This window comes from Coptis chinensis, chromosome 9, assembly GCF_015680905.1.
Source record: "Coptis chinensis isolate HL-2020 chromosome 9, ASM1568090v1, whole genome shotgun sequence".
In the NCBI taxonomy this organism is placed as follows: Eukaryota; Viridiplantae; Streptophyta; class Magnoliopsida; order Ranunculales; family Ranunculaceae; genus Coptis; species Coptis chinensis.
The window spans coordinates 82,421,751-82,444,984 of NC_141464.1; the positions used below are offsets into that span (position 1 = coordinate 82,421,751).

Here is a 23,234-nt window from a genome sequence, read left to right on the forward strand (position 1 = left end):
GGTTTTTCATATGATCGTCATAAAATAGTTGTATACAGACGGGTCCAACTTCAAATAAAGGCATCTAAGTCCTCTAAGTGCGAGGTTTCCTGGTCTTTGAATGGGTAGGAAAAATTACTATGAATCGAGGCCCCACTTTAAATTTTTTGCTTTCTTTAATTAAGGTATTGTTTCTGGAAGATACGGCGTCTTGGCTATGCAATGTGATAGTAATTTCGAAGATGTGTCGACGCAAATGTTTTAGGAATTCTTAGTCCCAACTACTGTCTAGTACCGTGTCTGGGTGCCGGTGCTAAATTATCCTTCAGTAAGATACAGGAATTGCAACCTGATACAATCTTGATGTGATTGTATCAAAGAACTGGAATTATTACTAGGAAATTCCTAGCCTCCTAATTGGTTATTTGGTTATACCTTGGAAACTGATCCTCTGATCCAAACTCAGCAAAGACTCTTTCATTCATAATTTAGTGTACGACCAAGGCTTACCTGAACATTTCTACTACTATTACTACTAACTCATGAGTTCCCACAGTACCACACCAGTACCTACTTAGACAAAACTAAACAGAGAAAAGAAATCATAAGAAGTTTATACAGTATCCTTGGGATGTAGTGCATACTGGTTTAATTGTTACTGCAACTTCACTTTCAAAACGAGAGAAACTGCATCATCATTGTGCCAAGAATCACCCAAAACATAACCCCGAGACTGTAAATCATGTGAAACATAGAGCGTACCACCGCAACTATGCAATTACAAACTCCCTTCTAAAATATTTTTTTCTTTTTTAACATCTCAACTCTTAAGAAGTTACACAATGCTACATTCTAATACAAACCTACAACGAACTACTTATAATGTCTATAATAAAGTATTAGCCAGGGAAATGAATTTACATATCCATTCACATTTCCCATTCGACGCTGCTTGCAAGAGGGACATACTCTCCAAGATAACTGCCAAGGTGGTCATGCAGAGTAACCTTATTGATATTTTTACGATGATACCCTCTACAGACGCAGTACATGACACACTGCACCAACAAGCCAATGAAATTGACAATCACCACAACAACAATCAATAATGCACCCACCAAAAGCCTAAAGAGAACTCCATGATCTTTCCCACCTTGAATAACAGCTGACCTGAAAACAATCCCAATTGCCATACATATTAAAAGGTATGAAATCACAAGTGTCATAGCCACTTTCGTGTTTCCCTTCAACAGCTTATTACTTCTCTTCATTGCAGCCAACCCATAAACTGGTTCAAACACCGAAACAACACTGGCAAGGTGCCACATCGTTGTGACATAGACATGTATATCAAAGACAACATAGAGGTTAATAAAGGTGAACATTAAGCCCATTGTGTCATCTGCGTCGACGTCTCGACGAGCATGATGAAACCCACCGAGCAAATAAGGAAGAACACGTTATATGTAAGCATCAAGAAGGAGGCGAAGAGGAAGGTGATGAAGAGGCGTTTGAAGACACGAGGAATGGCGGAGAGGATCGGAGTTGAAAGAGATGGGTTTGGAAGTGTAGATGGAGGCAAAAGTGAAGGCTACCGCGCCAGTGGACAAGAGGGAGAAGATAAAGAGGATGACACTCTAGAAGAAATGAGTCGAGAAGAACTTTGCCCACAGATAAGGTTCGGTTTGGATCATTTCGAGGTTCAGGAGAGATTCAAAGTAAAGGGAGTGGACAAGGATGGCAAGAGATAAGGGGAGTATTAGGGTTAATGTTAGGAGGATGAAGGTTTTTGAGGACGATCTTGGGATCTTCATTGATGTTTTGACAATGTCTATTGGCCTTTGGAATTGAAGCTCTTGAATTCCACCAGAGAGAGAGCTATTTGCCTTTTACGACTCAAATGCGTCCTGCTTCCAACTATAGTTCCTATAGTCGGTATTCGGTTTTGTACTACACTATCGACTATTGGTGCTTATTTGATGTCTGAAGCATGTCCTTTCACCATCAGCTCTTCTTTCTAGTTCCATTGGGGGCGATGCAGCACACTACCCTTTCTAAGATGAAACTACAAATAGTGATTCGAAAAACATAAATAGAAGCAAACAGATATTACAATTTGAGGATTTTTTTATACTATTAGAAATTAAATTGCTAAATTCTTATCGTGTATACGTATGTAGGTGCAATGCTTAGATCAGACATGATAACAGATTAACAGAACAATGGTAGTTATATAACCAGTAAGTTTGATAGACATGCATATAAACATGTTTAGATCAATGCGGAGGTAGAAAGCCAAGAGTTGAGCCTGTGCATTTTTAAGTTCCACTCTATCAGTTCCACTACCCCTGATTTAAAGCTAATGCTTTGACATTCTCTAGAAGTTTATCAGAGTCCAAAGATGCGAATCATTCCAATGCTCCTGAGACGGACAGACAAAAGCTTGCATTTCGAGAGTTGTCCAGACCGACCCTCATCTCAAGAACCGGATACTTAACTGCGCATAGGCTTAGTTCGGCAAACAGGAGCAGACCATCCCCAGTTCTGTTCTTCTACAAACCTCGTCCCAAGCATAATTAACAGCAGTATGGAAGGCGTCTGAGTTTCTTTGCTTCTCCATATGGGAGAAATGTGCTCGAAAGTGATACAATGATGATGGTTCAATCCATGAAAAGGTTGGTTCCCCAAAGTAAGCTACCAAAAAGCTCTCCTGCTTTTTACACTTCAATGCCTGTTCTGATGCATCCGAACAATCAATTATCTGTCCTGGCCACCAAGGATACCACTTCAATTTAGCCCAGACTAAATCAGAAACAGAAAACTCAGCTCTTTGCCCCGGTGCAATGGCATAAGTGGCTGCATGCGCTCTTCCACAGTTAGTTTCAGGGTTCAAGGCATCTGCATATACAACTTGTTTTTGTAAATTATTCACTTGAACAACTTCAACTCCAATTTTTCGCTTGTCATCTTCCGAGTAATGATAATCAGTAGGCTGAACATCTGAGAACAAATCCCAACAGATAAAGTGGAGCTTCATAACAAATCATTTTATGTGAATGATTTCGGTCTCCTGATAGAAAATTGTTGACATCTTCCTTAAACAACCCTCCGTGGAGATTGAACTCAGGCTGTCGATAACACTTACAACGATTGAAAGCCAGCAATCTGAAATTCCACTCTATTAGCTCCACCACAAGGGAGGGTTTGAGGCTAACTCTTTGATATTCTCGAGAAGTTTATCAGGCAAAAAGATATCACACTTTGCGTGTTGTCTAGACGATCTCTTATCCTTGCCTCGTCACGGATTCAATCATTGTTAATAACCTGAGATTTGAACTTTGCATAAGCTTCTTTTGGCGTGCAGGAGCAGACCATCCCTAGTTCTGCTCTTCTACGCAGCTCATCCAAAGCACAATTAACAGCAGCACAAAAGGCTTCAGAATTTCTTTGCTTCTCCATATGGGAGAAATGTGTAAGAAAGTGACTCAATGATGATGCTTCAAGCCATGAAAAAGTTGGATCCCCAAAGTAAGCAACCAAAAAACGGTCTCTCTTTTTACACTTCAATGCCTGTTCTGATGCATCTGAAGAATCAATGATCTGTTCAGGCCACCAAGGATGACTCTTCACCTTAGCACAGACTAAATCAGTAACAGAAAATTTATCTCCTTTCTCTGGTGCCATGGTGTAACCGGCAGCTGTTTGTTCCCTTGTACTGGAAGTTTCAGGCTTCAAAGCATCCTCACACAGTGCTTGTTTTCTATATTGTTCACTCGAACAAATGCAACATGCACACCTTCAGCTTCAATTTTCCGCTCTTCATCTTCCAAGCAGTGACCTCCAGCAAGTCATACCTCGGAAAACAAATTGTCAGCTCCCAAAAGCCCAGCAGATTCAGTAACGTGATTGCTATCACCATTTACCTTACTATATTGAGGACATAAATATATAACTCGACTTCCAACAGTACCTTTAGGCAGTAAATTTGAATCCACAATATTGAAAGGCACGCTTAAGACATCCACCTGGTAATGCAAAGAAGCCTCGCAATATTCTACTGCCTGAAGATTACTACTAAAACAGTCACCGTCCAAATCATAACTATCTTTAGATGCCAAGTGACTGGTTTCCCCATCCACAGACTCCAAAACCTTACTACGGCATTTGGAAAGTGTCTGAAGCATTTCATTCCTCCGTGCGCAGAGTTCTTCAGTATAAATCTCACAATCTAGTTTTTTCATCAGATTAGGAACAGAAAATGAGTCAGACTTGGCCGCTTTGAAATTTTGGTGGACATTTGATTTTATGGCAATAGGGCTTTCAAAGACAGTTAAGGCTTCTGAATCTGTAAAACTAGGACGACTCTTGTCTCTCTTATAATTTGTGTCAGCATGCATATTGTAGGGGAGTGATATTCTCTATCCAGCACGCGCTTAACATGGTGGAACTAATGCACCGACCTATGGTCCCAGGTCGCATCCATTAGCCAACATCGCGCCACAGGACAGATCGCAACATCATGCGAACTACGCCAGGCAGTGACACAGACCCCCTATCCATAAGCAATCATGACCAAAGGTGTACTTGCACTCATCCTAACTGTCAGTCACTGGTCACGGCCGCAAGCTACTCACACAGACTGCCACTCCTCATCATCACAGCAGACCTATGTAGATATTTCTCACGTGCTCCCATGATCCACACCCCACGTTGGTGACATCCTTTACACGTGGAGGGTGAGGATACACTTTCAATCTCTATAAATACCACTCCTATGAACTACGCCAGACCTGATTCTACTCTGACCCCGAGAACCAGAGTAAGATACGTAGGCAGTTCGCTCCAAAAGCCGAACTCGGTCTCACCCATCCATCCATATCAGTCCCCTAAAGACTGTGTGTAAGGGAATATCACATCGCACCTTTACATTGGCGCCGTCTGTGGTCTCGATTACTTGAGAAACCAAACCACTTTCACACTAATCAGTAACAAAAAACCAAACCAAACAGATTCTCAAGCCCACGAAGCATGGTAAGCCTCGAAACTCAATTCAACACTCTGGCCGGCCAGCTAGGAACAATGAACGAACAAATTGCCCAACTCAGGCAAGAAAACGTCACATTACGTGCACACAAGTAGATACACAAAGCCCACTAGTCGGCACGAGGCAGACGACGGCCATCAACGCGTCGGTCAAGCGATCACCGAGCTAAACCAAAAGCTCGACAAGAATGCGGGTCAAGAAGGATTCCACCATGATAGTGCGAGAAAATGTTGAAAACCTATCGCGCATCTCCATTTCTTTGCGAAGTACTCCACAAGGTCTCCCTCCGGACTTTGTCCAACCACGGTTCCCACTATATGACGATTACGCGACATGCCCAAACTGAACATATAGCACGATATGCTCAAAGCCTCGCGACTTTACAAATAGCGCCAGAGTTCGACCATCTCCGATCGTGCTCTTTCCAAAGAAGCCTAAAGGGCGGCCCACTCGATTGGTTTTCTCCCTTGAGCCGGACTCCATAAGAAGCTTCAGCGACTTTACCGACTTGCTTAAAGCCCGACGCATACCTACAATAACCTTAAAGAAGGGTGATCTCAATTCACTCTTCCAACTCACTCAGGCGGGGAGGAAACCTACAACTCCTTCTTAAGCGGTTCAAAAGCGAACTCTTGGACATGGAAAGCGGCCTCAAGGAATCATTTGCGCGGTGGCTTTCACAACCGCCGCACCCGAACACCGACCTAACCAGGTCGCTCTTGAAAGACCAACCCGAAACGTTGGCCGAGCTGTACGCTCGAGTGGACAAATACATCAAGCTGCAAGAAGCTTTGCTAAAACAGAAACGAGAAGAAGAAGAAGCAGCGTTTTCACGGTAGCATCATCCTCTAGAAGCGACCCCGACAACAAGGGCAACCGTCCAGACCCAAACCAAGAAATGATCGGGAATTCGCCGTGCTCACTAGATCTCCTAGTTACATACTAGAAAAGATCAAGCGTGCTGCATTCTACCGACCAGAGATAAGGCAGCCAACGTCGCCCGGACCAGCCCCTACTGCGCTTTTCACGGCGCCAATTGCCGCGCGAGACCGACGTCTGGCGGGGCTTAAGCATTACTTGCAAGACTGATCGGTTTCGGGCATATCAAGCAAGATACACTAATATACGACGGCGACCGCCACAAACTCATGGCTCGCGGGATCTGGCGTCCCCACCCGGGCGCTCGAGGTCTCAAAGTCGCCCTCACAGCAGAGGACGCTCCAGAGAACGAATCCATCAAGATCGCCGTCAGCCGTCAAGAGGTCGCGAGCACGACAGAACCATACACATGATCACTCTCCAAGATGATTCCGTCTCAAGCTCACGGGAAAAAAGAAGACGCGTAGGCGCCCTCCATGAAGTATACAATTTCTCTTCACAAGCTGCAGCCGCGCCACGCAGTTCAGGGCGAAGAACAGGAGATATCACCTTCTCCGAGGTCGACCTCAACAAGGTCTGCCTCCCGCATAACGATGCACTCGTGGTCCACGTCAAAATCAGTGACTGGACCGTCAAGCGAGTTTTGATCGACCCGGGCAGCTCTTGCGATATTTTGTTCTACCACACGATCCAAGAGATGAACTTACCAAAGTCGGTCTTCATAGACCCCATCGCACCCCTCTTCGGATTCAACGGTTCCAGAGCCGATCCAATCGGAGATATCATCCTCCCAGTCTCAGTGGGATCCCGGGAAGACAAAGTCAGCTTCAACACGCGCTTCAGCGTCCTAGATACCAAGTCGTCCTACAACGCCATTCTAGGACGACGTTGGATACATCAGATGCAGGCCGTACCATCCACACTGCATCAGGTCATCCGTTTTCCCGGCCCAAGGGGAATGATGGAACTTCGAAGCAACCCAGCTCGGCCCATCATTGTAACCGATCATTCACGCCCCACCAAGACCATGCAACCTCCCATCTCCGTCAGCAACGAACCTACCAACTATACAATGGCCAAAGATTTAGTGGCTGAGGTGAGAGCTAGCGCAACAAAAGCGAATAGGGGGCTCCAAAGAAGAGTCTCCACTCACCGCCCGATCTCATTAACTACCGGAGCAAGGGCGAACCAACAGTTCAAATAATAGAGGTCGCCCCATTGAAGAGCATCACGAACAAGCAGAGTCTCGTGATACCACCACCGCCTACCCTCCAACCAGAAGGATGGCAGGGAACTATCGATTTGTTGTCACGCCTAACAAATGGGTCATTTCGACCAATAACCACAGAGGACGTCCCAGTTCCCCAGCTACTCCACCGGCCACTCCACGACCAAAGACACCAAAGACAGGCGGCAAAGAACAACCCTCCGTGAGAGCCGAACGCATACGAGCGAAACCGACTCAAGACAAACAGCAAGTGAACCTCGGAACCGAAGACGACCCTAAACTCGTCTATGTGGGAGCCAACCTCGACCCCACACTTAAGGCTCAACTTGTAAATTTTCTATCCATGAATAAAGATGTGTTCGGCTGGTGGTCGATATCGATGTGCCCGGTATAGACCCTAGTGTTGCATGCCATCGTTTAAACATCAACCATGGTGCCAAACCAGTTCGACAGCGTCCTCGAAGATTGTCCTTACGCTTTCAAAAAGCGATCAACGACGAGGTGGACAAGCTCAAACAAGTAGGTTTCATCCGGAAGGTCGACTACCCAGAGTGGGTCGCCAACATAGTGGCAGTCCCGAAAAAGAATGGCACAGTCCGTTTATGCGTCGACTTCACCAACGTCAATCAGGAAACTCCGAAAGACAGCTTCCCCCTACCAAGAATCGACCAACTAGTCGACCAGACTTGTGGGCACGAGCTGCTATCATTCATGGACGCATATAGCGGGTACAATCAGATACCATTAGCTGAAGAAGATCAAGAGAAGACATCGTTCATCACCGAACAAGGAATTTATTGCTACAACGTTCTCCCGTTCGGACTAAAGAACGCAGGAGCGACCTATCAGCGGCTAGTAACTAACATGTTCCAGGACATGTTAGGCGATACCATGGAGGTCTACATTGACGATATGGTGGTCAAAAGCAAAAAAGCAGCCGACCACCTCACTCACCTCGAGCAAGCGTTCTCCAGACTACGACGAACCGGAATGAAGTTGAACCCAGAGAAGTGTCTTTTTGGTGCGTCCTCCGGAAAATTTCTCGGATATCAGGTCTCGCAACGAGGCATCGAAGCAAATCCAGACCAAATTCGGGCGTTCATCGACATGCCCGACCCCCAAACAAAGAAACAGATACAAAAGTTGTCGGGGAATGGTCATTTTGACTCAACCGATTCATATCTAGAGCATCAGACAAATGCCGACCGTTCCTACAGATACTAAAGAAAGGCGAGCAATTCTCATGGAACGATCAATGCCACCAAGCATTCGCCACCCTTAAGGAGTACCTCACAACTCCTCCCGTCCTCGCCAAACCAACCGACGGAGAAACTCTGGGGCTCTACCTGGCGGTATCCGATTTCGCCATCAGTTCGGTCCTATTCAAGGACGAACACAATTCGAAAAGCCGATCTACTTCACAAGCAAGACACTCACTCCGGTAGAGGAAGAACTACTCTTTACATAGAAAGAGCCGCCCTTGCTTTGTTATACTCGGCAAGGAAATTCCGACCGTATTTCCAGGCTCATCCAATCAAGGTGCTTAGCGATCTTCCTTTGAAGAGGATTCTGCACAAAGAAAACAAGACTACAAGGATGGCATTATGGGCCGAAGAGCTGGGCGAACACCACATCGACTTCGTCCCGCCAAGATATCACAAAAGGGCCGTGTCGTGGCAGATTTCCTAGTCGATTTTCCCGTTCGACGACCCTAATTGGGAGGCGAAATCGTCGGTCGCACCCAAGAAAGCATAACATGCATACACGGTCTCTCTATCGTCGATGGTTCCAAAGAACCCCGGAGGCGATGGTATGGGAATCGTTTTAGTCTCCCCGAGGGAGCTATGGTAGAAAAAGGTTCAGATAGACTTATGAACGCCCAACAATGAAGCAGAAGTCTTAAGGCACTAATAATGGGAATGCGCGGCGATCCAAATTCGGAGTAAAGGAGATCCAAATCTTTAGTGACTTCAACGGTCGTTCGCCAGTTGCAAAAAGAGTACACTACCAAATGGGTAACCTCTCCAAATACCTTCAAGTTGTTAACAATTTGCTTCCGCATTTAGCGGGCGACGATACACCATTTTTTTGCGTGGCGAACCGCCACGCAGATAGCTTGCGTGCCATTTAGCCACTCGGACAATCGAACCGCGGTCCCTCGACAACTACTTATCGGCGTGGTCGATCGACCCGACCTACCAAGCGAACCACGCCCGCAATTAGCGACCCGCTCCCACTCTCAAGATCGACGAAATCAATCATGGATGCAACCTATTATACAAGATATCATCGATGCGGCACACTCCCGGAGGAGCGCGCCAAAGCCAAGAAGGTTCTACACCAAACGCGTAGCTATTGTATGGTGAATGACAGATTATTTCGCCAACCCAGCGAGGGGACCTCATCCGAGGTGTATCGGTCGAGCAAAGGCCGGCTAATTTTTTTGCTGAAATTCCGCGAGGAGAATCGGCAACCATGCGGAGGTCGCTCGCTTTCACAAAGCGATCTCCTGTATTTACCGGGCCTCAGATTATGCGATCGATGCTAAAGCGTCGTCCTCAAATGTGTCAAATGCCAAACATTTGGTCCAAACATCATACAACCGGCTTCAACCGATTAACATCGCGAGTCCTTGGCCGTTCCACATGTGGGGCATGGACATTATGGGACCATTCATCCCTCGAAAAAGCACCGGCTTCGCTTCGTCCCTTCGCGCCGCGGAACTACTTCACAAAGTGGGTTGAAGCAATTCCGTTAGCACACGTCAAAGAATCACATGTCAGAAATTTCATTTGGACTCAAATCATCACCCGGTTCGGCCTACCACATACACTGGTGATGGATAATGGCTCCCAGTTCAAGGGCAAAACAATCAAAGAGTTTCTGGCCAAATGGAAGATCGTTCATGCATTCTCTACACCACAGTACGCTCAAAGCAATGGACAAGCAGAGGCCAGCAATAAGGCCATTCGGAGAATTTGAAAAGAAAATTGAAAAGAACAAAAGCCGGTGGCCCCATCAATCACCGAGAACATACTGGGGCTCATCGCACTGACAATTCGCTCAAGCACCGGCCGAGTCACCATTCTCCTATGCTATGGCACGAAGTTCGCCATACCCACCGAAATGACAATCACGACAACCCGATCTGAACTTGTCGAAACAGGGCCTTTAATGACTTCGGTTCTAGCTTCGAGAGATCGACCTCCTCGAGGAACGGCGCGACCTAGCAGCCGTCCGAGTGGCAGCCTACCAACAGGTCCTCAAAAGATCTTACAACAAACGAGTACTTCCACGATCTTTCCAACCGGGGGATCTCGTATTGAAGAAAACTCAAGACGAGGCTAAGCTAGCACCAACATGGGAAGGCCCTTACATCGTGGAACGCGTCGTTGGCAACGGCGCGTATTGGATTAAAACCCAAGAAGGAAGGATGCTGCCACGACCATGGAACACATACTTGCTAAAGCAATTTTACCAATAGGTGTAGTACGCATTGTAATTCCTGTTCCCCGGCACAACAAAGTTCAAATGAAAGAAACTCAAGATGGTATCATAAATGGCGGACCTACTCACATCTCCAAACCACACCTCCCACAGAGCAAGCTCCATACCTAAACACGCGCTCATACGCGCAGGACGCTCTCAGGAGCTTACAGGCTAAACGCCTTTCCGAGTCTCGCTAAGTTGAGGACCTATACTTCTAGGATCAACTAAAGGTGAACGCGAGGAAAAACGAGGGGGCTAAACACGCTCATACGCGCAGGACGCTCTCAGGAGCTTACAGGCTAAACGCCTCTCCGAGTTTCGCTAAGTTGAGGACCTATACTTCTAGGATCAACTAAGCGAGCGGAACGCTTCAGAGCGAACGCCCTCGGGGGCTAAACACGCTCATCCATAGCGGGGCGCTCCCGGGGAGCTTACGGGCTCAACGCCTCTCCGAAGTCTCGCTAAGTTGAGGACCTATACTTCTAGGATCAACTAAGCGAGAACGCTCTCGAGAGCGTAACGCCCCGGGGGCTAAACACGCTCATCTGGCGCAAAGGCGCCCCGAGGAGCTTACAGGCTCAACGCCTCTCCAAGTCTCGCTAAGTTGGGGGCATACACTTTTCGAATCAACTAAGCGAGAACGCTCTGAGGAGCATTACACCCTCAGCGATTAAAGCAAACCCTCATCCGAACAGGACGATCTTGAGAGCTTACAGGCTCATAGCCTCTTTCATCCTCACTAGACAAGGACCGATACTCTTGGGGTTAACTAACGAAGAGCACTCTCATTGAGCACCATAACCTACGAGCCCGCAGGGGCAAAGCCCCTTCTCGTCCTAAAAGATCAAACACTTACATAGCGTGTTCATATGCATTATCATAACAGCGTAACATGTAACAAGATTACATTTCAGAAGCAAAGTTCATACACAGGATCAAAGCCATGAACAAATCAGACCAAAAACATATCGGCGGTAATCAAAGCGTTCACCAAAAAAGAAGCACATATCGGACCCGGTGAAATCATCTCGAGAACCGACTGGTCTACCCGTAAAATCCAGTCGGTTACCAAGTTACAAATACCAAAGGGAACGAACTGCCACTTTCGTGGAAACCAGTTCTCCAAATCAATAGAAGCGAACTGTTCGGGCAAGCCCGAAAATGCAGCTCTAATGTTTAACCCTCATAGGGGCAAAAACGCCACGGTTAGATCAAACAAAACAAAAACATACCCTCACCAAGAGAGCGAATCGGATCGAGAAGCGACCACATGTTTATCCTCGAGAATGATCTTTGGTTGAGGAACATGTCCGGCGACTCATGAACAACACGATATCGGCCTCTTGAGCACCATCCGCTTCTTCACCGACAATATTTCGTCCGGCTTGGCGTACTCACTCTGAGTAAGCGTCCCGAGCCTTTATGGGCAACCCTTCCGGCATTGCCCGGCGTACTTTCGGTGACTTCCGCGATCTCCACTTGCGAGATCGCCATAGGCAGCGACAAGTTTCGCATTCTCATCGGCAACGGCCACGACATCTAGCCGACATAGTCTCCAAAAAATTCTCTTATCGGCTACCCGGCGGCTCGCGGACATCCATTTCCCACTTCGGGCATCGATATCGATGCTCGAACGTTGACAACCCTCTTCACTTTTGTCATAGCCGACCAAAAACTACAAGTCACGGAAGCACGATGAAAGTCAATCACGAGGACAACCGAGAAATTAGCAAACAACCAGTACTTTCGCGAACATTTCGCCATGTCCATGGTCCCCAAGAGTATCCATGTCGTTCGTCCTCGACCTCGCCTTTGTCCCCGGCCCCCAAAGAATACCCCTCCTCGAAGACTTCGTCGCTATAGCGCAGAGTGGAAAGCTGCAAATCAACGCTTTTACAAAGACGCTTCTTCCCGACCTCCCGACGTAGAAGAACTTGTCCCCCAACGCCAGTAAGCTAACTCCCACTAGCGACGTCGCCCCGACCCCAGTGTCGTCCATCCGTTCGGCAGCCAGTCACGCGTATCCTCCCGATGGGGCGACGATCACCACACCTCCAAGAGGGCCCGCGACCTCCGGGGCCGTTTAGCTTTTTCGACCCGATGCCACCACCTTCCTCTTGCCACGGTCATCGTGCAATCGGATGGAACTTCATTTCCTCCATCGGTAGAGCTTTCTCGTGAAGGCTGCCTTCTCCCACACCAAAAGTAGAGTAACGAGCCATAAGAAAAGCTAAAGCAAAAAAAGAACAAAAACGAGGCAATGAGGGAGAGATAACACCTTTACAATCGGAAGAACGAAGAACAACCATACCTTGAGAAGATGACCAACAAAAGCAAGCACGCCCAAAAGGCAAAGCAAAGAATGAAGTCCAAATGCCATCGCTTCCTCCGAACGGGTTCTATTTATGCAAAAGAAACGTCTCTTCCCCGGGCGACTCATTAAGGCATCGAGACGCCAAACGCCAATCCAATCCGGCAACCATCATTTCATATTTCGCCAAACCGTTCATATCCGGACACGCGTGCCAAGCACGATCATGGAAGTGACCATTGCTCCGCGGGGACGCTCGATCGTACCAATATCGAGTAAGTAGAGGACGCTAACACCGCCTACACGCAAAAAACAGTTCAAAGATCGACACAAGTCGGCCAACCCAAGGGCATACAAATCAAACAGTATATACAAGATGCGAGGAAGAAAAAACAACGGATAACAACATAAGCGTTAATATAAAACGGTTTAGCAACCGAAGACCACCGATCCGATACCGGTCGCCCGGATAAAAGTCATTGGGTCTACCTGTCTACCGAAATCCATGAACTAAAACATCGATTATCATAAAGACAGACAAAGGAAAGACGAACCCGTGTAACCCCTGAAAACAGCTCTATTGTTTTAGGCGAGAGGCCGCTTACAAACACAAAAACCAGACAACGACCTCTCAAATAACACCATCGAAGCCTTCCACAAGAGGGACGTCCAACACTTGGGAACAGCTCGGATCACCAGAGACGCGACTACTGCTTCAGTTAACGTCCCACCCAGACCGCCAACGACGGGAGGTTGATCCGCAACCACCTCACCAACAGGAGCAAGAACGACCGCGAACCAGCAGGATCTATGACAGGTCCTCGAGCTGGCTCCTCTGCAGTCGCCATACCTGCGCCTCGGTTCTTCTATTTCAAAGACGGATGGCAAGATAGGCGCGCCCCGCCTCCATTGCGGTAGCTTTACAACGTCGTGGCGTATTAGCAACAACGATCTTCTTCTTCGACTCATCGACCTCATGTACCGGCCCGCCCGCCTCGTTCACACCGACGTCCTCTCCGAGAGAGCGTAACAGAATCCAAATAAGCCTTTCAACAGATCCAGCTCCACCTTCTCCGATTGAGATATCGCTCGGAGATCGGAGATCTCGAGCCTCAAGGACTCAACCTCCGACTTCTCCATCTCAACAAACAAGGCAGTTGTCTTCAGTTTCTGATACCCGGCAACCATCTGCAGCAGCTCGCACATAGTACCACAAACAAACGATAAGCAATAGTGTACAATAAGGGATAACACAATCAGTAATAACACTACCACTTACCAGGCAAATCGCCTTATCCACCGCTCTCAGATTCGACTCTAGTTCCTTGGAGTCAAGGTCCTTCCTATCACCATCAAGCGTCATCCCTTCCAACAAGCAAGCGGCTATGGGTGCGGACTTGTAGCTGCAGTCCGACCTCTTCACATAGCGCTTCTTCCCAGTTACTTCTTCCACATACATCGTCAAGCGCTCCATTTCGTCCTTTGCCCGATCACGGACGGCCCCCACCGGTATCTCGAGAGCCAACCTTCCCGCTTCATCTTGCTGCGCCATCCCTAACCACCTCGGTCGGATGACCTCCGGGACAACCTCCGGGCCGTCCTCAACCCGAACGCTGAAGTCGGGCATCGGCCTCGACCTCGGGTTCGAGTTCCCACCCATTCGCGCACCTCACCACCCAATGCGTACGGGCCACCCTCCCTCGATCTTAGCGGTCGGTACTCGAGCGTCGGAGGGTGCGTCCTCCACGCCGAATCGAGCATCCTCCCGACCCATCCCGACCCGGACCGGAGGCCCCAAAGACCCAGAAGGGTCGCTTCACCCCGATCGACCCCGGTTTCTATCCTCTCTCGTCACGGATCAGATCACGCTTCTCCATAACACGTGCTTTTGGACGCCCCTTACCCGAGCCCTACTTTTCTCGAGCTTCCCTCTCTTCCGACGCAGCGGGCCCTCCACGCTCCTTAAAGAATTCGGCGACCTCGGCAACCCGCAATTTTCGTCCCCGAAATCAACCTAGCGAAGCTCTCGATCACGCTTTCGGTTAGTCTCACAATGCGGGGCGGTTATCAGATACAAAAGACAACATAACGAATATTAGATCAATACAGGATCAATCGTTATCGACGATAAAACCTAAGAAAACGTCTTGGTACCCACCGGTCGAAATCACACGCGTTTTCTTGTCAACACCGAACCCACTCGCCCAAAATAGTTACCCACTAACGGAACGGTCTTTTATCCCAAGACTTCGTTACTCACTCCATCCGAGCGGTGACAGAGTAGCTTTCGGGTTTGCAAGCTAAAGTTAAATGCCCTAGATCGCTTCAAGGTGAAGTGCTCAATAATATCGGCGACTTCGATCCGATATTCACGGCTGGCATTCAACAGTCGAACACCTTCAACAACCGCCCGCGTGTTACCAACGAATCGCGACGCGCTTTGCCGCGAATGGTTCAAAATTGACAAACCAACTTCGAAAATGGTATCGTCATATATCGCCCTCACCTGCCCTCATGACGATCACCCCGCGGGCGCTGGGGGCGTACCTATCGCTAAACACCAATGCGCTTGATCGGGCTCGTGGATCTCCGGACCGTCTGGTTATACCATATCTTTTCCTCGGATGTGGAAACGCCCTCAAAGCGTGCTTATCCACCCAATTGGCGGCTTCGCTCGAAGGCGACCTCTCACGCGTCACGAAGTGCTAACGTCGGCAACCACGAATGCATCGAGCATCGCCTTCCTCACTCCGCACCTCATCACCCTCACCCCGCATACCAACCGATCTTCATCCGTCTCCTCCTCATCCTCCCAACCAAGGGAAACTTCCACGGATCTCGTTCAACGAAAGTGTCATCGAATCCGACATCTTTCTCCTCTAAACTTATCAAATCTAGCTACTAGTATCTAACAGTACCCTAACAACTCTAGCCGCGGAAGCAGCACCAAACAAAGGGAAACGGGTTCAAAATGGCGAGCACTAACCCGAAGATTGATCGCTAATGAAGTTCTCTCTACCAACCGGCGACAAAATGAAGTCTCGGTCCACGCCAAGTAGGATTTTTGAACAACCGCCTCCGGTTTCAAAGGCATTATGATTACACCCTAGCCCTAGCCATCCCGCGACTTCCAAAGTAATCGTCTTTGTCTTTTTTCCCAAAAACGGGCCGTTTTCTTCTCTGCAGAATTTGCTTTCGGATCCTCCACGTCTTTGCACCGCGTCGTCCTGCGATCATACTAACTAGCGCCGCGGTTAACACCACCGTTTCTTCTACATCGATCGTGGCCGCTTCCCAAATATCACACAGTACGCTGCGCGTGCCACCGTTCTCTCTCAGCAGGTCGTTACCACAACCTACTGAGAGGGGGCTGTGTAGGGGAGTGATATTCTCTATCCAAAGACGCTTAACATGGTGGAACTAATGCACCGACCTATGGTCCCGTGTCGCATCCATTAGCCAACATCGCGCCACGGACGGTCGCGAACATCATGCGAACTTCGCCCAAAGGATGACCACGACCCCTATCCATAAGCAATCATGACCAAAGGTGTACTTTGCACTCATCCTAATCTGTCGATCATCGGTCACGGCCAGCCAAGCTACTCACCGCATCACCACTCCTCATCATCACAAAGCAGACCTATGTAGATATTTCTCCGTGCTCCCATGATCCACACCCCACGTTGGTGACATCCTTTACACGCGTGGAGGGTGAGGATACACTTTCAATCTCTATAAATACCACTCCTATGAACTACGCGGACTGATTCTACTCGACCCGAAACCGAGTAAGATCACGTGGGCGCTTAAAACCAAAAAGCCAACTCGGTCTCACCCATCCATCCATATCAGTCCCCTAAAGACTGTGTGTAAGGGAATATCACATCGCACCTTTACACATATCTCACTTAGTAATTTCAATCTCTTATTACTCCATGGATGAAGCTCTGTGACACAAAACAATCATATACAGAATTACAGACATGCACATATAAGTACTAAGAAAATTACTTTCTTATTTTTAAGTGTGGTTAGCAATTAGCCGTACATGCACATAAGACAGTATGAATCAAATTCATTTCTTGAAGTCATGATCATTTGCTCAGTTATCATTGATTCAGGTTCTGCTACAAATTATTCAAAAATTTTTAGCCCACAGCTACTTGCACACACACGCATACGAACACACCCACACACGAAATCGAGTTGGTGAGACGATATAGTCTAGACTCTAGATAACCTGCTTGTTATCTCAACAAACATGTAACAGAGCCTTCTCTTTTGCTAGAGAAACAAAAATGGGTCTTGCACAACAATCTCTTACTCTATACTCAAAAACCCATCCCATCATATATCATCATCTTAAAAACTCAACTTAAGTCAACTTATTATGTAACGTTATTAAGTTTTTCAACATGGGGGTTCACATTTGTTCCAAAAAATAAATGATTCAGCATATTAACCTCTATAATTCGATCATATCAGCCTTATGAAACATACCAGTAGGGCTGACTTGATCAAACTTCCTTCTACTCTGGAGTTAGACTGAAAGCTCCTTCTTTCACCATTGATCCCTCATTCCCTTCCTACAGAAAAATGTAAGAAACTTGTCAAAAACCCAGTAAAAATAATGTTGTGAGAGAATATTTATACTTTCAGACTTACCTTTGAAGTGGAAACAACAATGGGCTGTTGAGAATTGTAGTAATGCTTAATGCAACTTTCTAGTGAAGGGTTGAAGGAGTGTTAGAAATTGTAGTAATGCTTAATGCTTAATGCTTAATGCAATACTTAATTCATTCTTCTTGTCACTACCAAGAATTGACACAACAAAACATGTAGTCCAACTGAATATCCCCAAAAGTGCAAATCATAACTATCTTTAGATGCCAAGCGACTGGTTTCCTCATCCACAGATTCCGAAACCTTTTTACAGCGTTCAGAAAGTGTCTGAAGCATTTCATTCCTCCGTGCGCAAAGTTCTTCAATATCTTTGGTAACACTCCCGTAAATCTCACAATCTAGTTTTTTCATGAGATTAGGAACAGAAACTGTGAAGTTTTGGTGGACATTTGATTTGATGGCAATGGGACTTTCAAAGACAGTTGAGGTTTCTGAATCTGTAATACTAGGACAACTCTTGTTTCTCTTATAATTGGTGTCAGCAATCATATCTTCCCCTTCAGTGAGTAAGTTCATTCTCTTATTACTCCATGGGTGAAGCTTTGTAGCACAAAACAATCATATATACAGACATGCACAGTTAAGTACTAAAAAAATTACTTTACTTGTTTTGAAGTGTAGTTAATAGTGCATGCACATAAGAGAGAATGAATCAAATTCATTTCTTGATGTCAAGATCATTAGCTTAGTTAGTTATCGCTTATCGGTTATCATTGATTCAGGTTCTGCTGGAACTTATTCAAAAAATTTAGCCTACAACTACTTGCACACACACCCATTGACCAATAAAACTCTTTAGCCCAATCTACCAATGGGTCTAGAATAAATTTAATGTCTATGTAGATTTGTGGCCTTGGTAAACTACTTCCATAGAACTTTGCTGGTTTTAGTGAAATGACCATGGTGATTGAGAAGAATTTGAAAATGTGGTGGGCAATTAAGGCGCCAAGGAATGTTTCGCGCCAAGTTTAGCTGATGTTTTGCGTGGATTTGAACTGGGTTTTGTAATGGGCTTGGGCTTGGGCTTATTGTTCTGATTAGTTCGAAAGTTCAAATCGAGTGGAATGCACGAATGATAGGACTGTAGCCTGTAGGACTACATTTAATTGGAGAAAAATAGACAAAAATAGATGGTTGAGGTTTATAAATTTTATGTAGAGAGTTTTATTATCTAGTTTAATTTTTCCTCTTTTTTGAGAAATCATAGAGTTTAAGGCAAATTTTATTAAATGTATAGCTTCAGAACTTGATGAATCCTACATTTTTCTTGACACAAATGGAACAATACAACACTGTGGTATACACACATGTCTTAAATGTAACTTTGGAACGGAGAGTGTACTCTGAACTTTTCTTCATGACCTACTAACCATTTTCACCTTTGTGTAGGGAATTTCTCCTCTCGCTATCAGTTAATAAAAAGTCCCGGCGACACTTAATCAGACGTCTGAGTAAAAACAAATTCGGACGTCACTTGGAGTGTCGTCCCTATCTATTTCTAAAGTCACAATTTAAAATTTGTAAACTCGGAAGTGACGTCCCACTTTAATTTAAAGAGAGACGTTCGAGTTTAAAATTGAACTTTTTTACACTTTTCCATTGGAAACAATAAAGAGTGAATATTTATAGACTCTACAATAATTTACAATTGGAATAGTAAAATCCTAATAGCATCTAAATAGCATCTATGTGGAGGTGTAATTTTACACCCCTCATTAGAGATGCACTAACAACTTGTATCTGAGGAGAAAACCCAATGGATTGGGCTTTATAGGCCCACTGCAATTTTTACCTAACTAGTCCAGGTTGTATTGTTGAAAGTAATAACAAGAGGGTGAAAAGATGAGTCAACAAACAAATTTATTTTTTCAGATAGTTATTCGGCTGGGTCCAAAAGTGCAGCTGTATTATGGCAGTAAAGTTTGGAGGAAGTAAACTGGGCTTCATTTAGAGATGCCACGTGGAGATAACATAGTGGGACCAACTATATGAGTGTCGTATCTGCTTACTTTTTTTCTATAAAAATGTCGTATCAAGTCAAATCAAGTGGTAGGCTCCATTCTGTTAAGTACATACGGATCATCATATGTTGGGCCCCCCCTGAATTTAGGCACTCTCCCTGTGCTCCTATCCCTTACACGTTAGATTACAGTGTTAACAACCCCATCATGTTCCTATTTTCCAATCCTCCCAAGACCCAAATGTACAAATGCCGTACTGTTTATTTGTTATTAATATTTGTCTTTCAATATTTGTTTGTTTCTATTTTACTTTATTTTTTATTTTTATTTTTTATCTTGGTAATATTAAATACCATAAGTGTTTTTTTTTTCAATTGTTCATGCTCTTCTGCCAAAATGACACTATTTTTCGGCAGTACAAGGCAGGACATGAACCTCAAGCACTAGATATCGCGGAGAGATTCGAACTTTGAAAGCGTAATGGCGTGGTGCATTTTGACATCACTGATAAAAATTACGTGATAAAAATTATGTAAATAATGACATCACTGAATTGTGTTTCCCTATGACTTTGATTTTATGTAGTAGTTATTTTAAATGACAACAAGTCTTTATAAACTAACACAAGTTACACTTCAACACACTTTATTGAAGAGTTTGAGACTAAATATAAGGGTTTTCATATAGACACTATTGATTTTACCAAAGACACCATCCACTAACAACAAAACAAAACGGTTTATAGAATTAGGACTAAAAAAGAATAATTTTTTAAAGACAATTTATTTATTAATAAAAACACAATTATTTTTTTACAAAATTTTTTAATATTCAAAATTAAACAAAAAATATTTATAAAATTTATTTTTAATTGAGGATACTCATTGACTATATATATATATATATATATATATATATATATATATATATATATATATGTTGATTGAATTATAAAATTTATCAAAGTTTGGAGAAAAACATGAAAACATATAAGTGAATCAAATCTATAATATTTTCTCCACATTATTATAGTTGAAATCAAAGTAAAACTTTTACTAAAATTATTCAATCGCGCATTTGAATATACCCACTTGTTCAATTTTATAGAAAATGATTAAAATATTGATTTTGTCAACATTAAAAATATATTGATTCAATAAAACGTAAGATAAAAACATAAAAATCTTAAGTGGTGCTCATTAAGTCTTAAGATCCGTTTGGTTTTGTTTTGGGTATAGATAGCCTTTGGTAAAATAAGTGATGCATTTATGAAAACCGAAATATAATTTTGGTATAATTTTCAAATTTGTAACAATATAGAATCTAAGATATTTCTTCCTTTTCCACCAACAAAATCAGATTATGAAATCTTTTCATATATTTAATATAATTTCCAAATATACAAAAAAAGGCTGTTAAAAAATTATATAAACTATATAGTCCCACAGCTCACATGATCTACTCTCTCACCGAACAAAACGCCTCCATTTCCTCACTCCCCACGCAGTCCTACATTACCAAACCCTACCCCCCAGCCTAGCATAAGCCTCTTTTCTTCTCTGTCCTAAATAGTGATTTTTTTCTCTCTCTCTCTCACCAGTGAATGATCTCAAAACAAAAAAATGGCTTCAGCTTGCGTTAACAACACTAGTCTTGGAAATTTCTTTGATTCCCCATCACATGATTGGTTCAATCCGAGATCCTCTTCAAAGATTGATGGAGCAGAAAACAAATCTTCTGAAGATTTCGAGTTCCAACTCGAAGATTCTGTGAAAATGTTACCAGCAGATGAGTTATTTTCCGATGGGAAACTCATGCCGTTGTTAAACATTCAAACGATTTCAAATCGTTTGAATGTAGTTAGTTCTTCATCTTATGATGAAGAACATGGTTAAAATCTTCGATTTCATATGAGAAATCGAAGATTTTAACCGGTATGGGGGATCCATACCTGTTCTCTCCAAAAGCACCTAGGTGTGCTAGTGGATGGAGAGAGTTATTAGGATTAAAGAAGTTACAACAACAAAGCTCAAAACTTGAATCCGTATCGAAAACATCATCAAAGAATCAATCTTTGAAACATTTTAGATATAGAAACCCAAAATCTGACCCATCATTAGGCCTTCCTTTGTTAGAAGAAACAGATTCTGATCGCGTTGAATTGCCTAGAGTTTCTTTAGATTCACAGAAATCACGCCCCAGTGTTAAACGACAGCATAATCATCCACCAAAGGTCAGACTAGCGCGTAGAGCTCAAGATTCAAACAACTGTAATAACAGTACTACTGCTACTACTACTACTACTACGTCTACAATTTCTGCATCAGCAAGTGCAATGGGAGTATCAATGGATAGTCCAAGAATGAATTCATCTGGGAAAGTAGTGTTTCAAAGTTTGGAAAGAAGTTCAAGTAGTCCAAGTACTTTTAATGGTGGACCAAGAATTAAGTATAAAGGAATGGAGAGGAGATCTTATTCTGCTAATGTTAGTGTTACTCCTGTTTTGAACTTGAATGTTCCTGTTGGTTCACTTCGTGGTTCGTCCAAGTTTGGGTTGGGGCAACTTTTCCCTTCCCATAAAAAAGGTGGTGGTGGAGGAACTAGTGCAGATTTATCAGATAAAATGCGCAGTGGTCAAGTTAGCAAACAAAAGCCTAGTTCTTGATCTTGGTAACAATTTAAGAATTCTAGTTTACTGGTGTTGTGTTTGTTAAGTATTAGTGGTGTTAACTTTTAGAGATCAAAAAATGAAGAGATAAGATGTACTGTGTATATATTTTTGCGGGGTTGGGCTTAATTCTGCTAATGTTGTTGGGGCAATAGGTTTTTCTCTTTTATTGGATTAACTTTTATTTTGTCATGTAATTTTTCTTCTATTTTGACTAGTAAGGATTTTGGAAATGACAAGAAATGCATACCCCAGAGTTTTGTTTAGTTGCTGCTACTCTGCTACTGCTATTTGCATTTACTTCTCTGCTTATGGTTTGATACTTGGCATTTCCCTAGCAACTCAATTTCAATTTCACTTGACTCCATATTGGTCCCGATTCTCATTCAATGATTCAAGTACTACACCAAAAATTGCTCTTAATTGCTGGGGGTACTATCTCACAGTAATTAACTAACCAAACTATGAGCAGAATTCAGATTTTTTTTAGGTGAATATAGAAATCTGAACGTGAAAAAAAAGAGAAGGATCATGATTCATGGACATACTAAGCTAGATTGGCCCGAGTAGACAAATGTTGTATGGGCTCTTCTTGTGCCATTGGCTTGACGGGGGATCAGGCACACTAACTAAAACTTATTGATTAACCGAGCTTGTACTGTTGTACATATTGAAGTTCAGTTGGCTTATGCACCCACTAGTGAGTAGTCTGTAAAACAGAAATTACACGCGAGGTTGTTACGAGAAATGAAAATTGTGTTTTAGTTTTGGTTATTTTGAAGAATTCAAAACGTGCAGTTACCAAAAATGGTAATGGATTGTAGCATATCTATAAGCTGTGGAGAAAAAGAGTTGTGACATGTGATGTACTGGATACTTGGAGGACTGGATTTTTTTTCTTCCCGAGGCAGAGAATTTTGTAACCACATTTCCAAGTACTTTCCATACCAGACTGTCCAGGCATTGAGTATTGGGAAATTGGATAGATA

The 23,234-nt window shown here is 44.3% G+C and overlaps 1 long non-coding RNA gene and 1 pseudogene across 2 annotated transcripts; one reads left to right on the forward strand and one right to left on the reverse strand.

Annotated features, from left to right (window-relative positions):
• Nucleotides 1–637: 637 nt before the first annotated feature.
• On the reverse strand, nt 638–17,555 carry LOC147478742 (uncharacterized). The gene is made up of 2 exons (XR_015207890.1): nt 17,434–17,555; nt 638–4,207 (listed from the first exon to the last, which is right to left on the reverse strand). It is a non-coding gene; the product is annotated as an uncharacterized LOC147478742 (long non-coding RNA).
• Nucleotides 17,556–21,032: 3,477 nt separating this feature from the next.
• On the forward strand, nt 21,033–22,511 carry LOC147478743 (uncharacterized; annotated as a pseudogene). The gene has a single exon (XR_015207677.1). The product of XR_015207677.1 is annotated as an uncharacterized LOC147478743 (transcript).
• Nucleotides 22,512–23,234: the final 723 nt, after the last annotated feature.